Here is a 1,178-nt window from a genome sequence, read left to right on the forward strand (position 1 = left end):
CCTGCTGTCCGCAGACTCTGGGTTCGATACCCGGTCGGCGCGCTTTTCGGTCGGAGTGGACGCTCGTGAATAGGTGCAATCCAGACGAACTTGCAAGCAATGACGGACGGGCAAATTAAGTATTGACATCAGTTACTGAGGCATAAGCAGACCCTAAGCCGGGACGAAACAGGGGGGAAACGAGCAAAGAAACGAAACGGTGTCATAATAAACAGATGCGAGTCACGTTACTCATGAGTAGTCAGAAAACAAGGAAAGTTACCGCTGGTCACCGTTGATTCGCAGGCGGAATCAACACCACCCGAAAGATTTGCCGAAACCGAAGAGACGTAGGCAATAATGGCGGGAAACTAACGGTTATTTACTCAACAATGCCGGACGACACTATGAGTGTTAGTTGTAGAGGTCCCGAGTGGTAAGGACGTTGACAAATTCGTGAAATGCAGACCGCCACACCTCAGAAGATGGTGTTCCCCATGCTAGGAAAGCGTTGCGCGCGCTTAGCTCCCCTTTAGTTGACCGTCGTTTAATGGGAGTACAAGTTCAAACGATCATTGTGAACAAAATTACAACAGGTGGCCACCTGATTATCTCTGAACCTTCTTGTTGAAACTATTCTTGCAGCCGATGCCTTGCCTGTCGCTCAGCGTTTGCCGTAATTACTTTTGGTGCTTTCCGTAAGCCATCTCGTGTAGTTGGCTGAGAGACCAGTGGAACGGCCCGGAAGTTATCAGTCTACTTATATATTAGAAGAAGTATTCAGTATTGCGAGTTTAAAATACAGGGTCCAGAATATATGGACACGCATATAGATTTCAGCTGACCATTCTTAGTTCGAAAGAGCCGCGCTTCTTCCTTATTTTGCAAGTTGCACTTCCATATTATAATTCACCATTTCCCAAATCCGTTCAATATATATTTTTTACGATGATCCAGCTGTAACCCGCGTTTGACTCAGGCAGTGAAAACTAGCCTCGTCCTTTTCTATCTGCGTTAGGGTTGGTTGGGTTTATCTTACAGCTGTGTATTCGTGCGCCCGTCCTCAAATTGTATGTAGTCGTTGACCGTATTTACCACCGACCTAAACTAGCCTCTTTTCTATCTGCGTTAGGGTTGGTTGGGTTTATCTTACAGCTGTGTATTCGTGCGCCCGTCCTTAAATTGTATGTAGTCAGTCG

The sequence above is a fragment of the Opisthorchis viverrini genome, assembly GCF_000715545.1.
Source record: "Opisthorchis viverrini unplaced genomic scaffold opera_v5_5, whole genome shotgun sequence".
NCBI lineage: Eukaryota > Metazoa > Platyhelminthes > Trematoda > Opisthorchiida > Opisthorchiidae > Opisthorchis > Opisthorchis viverrini.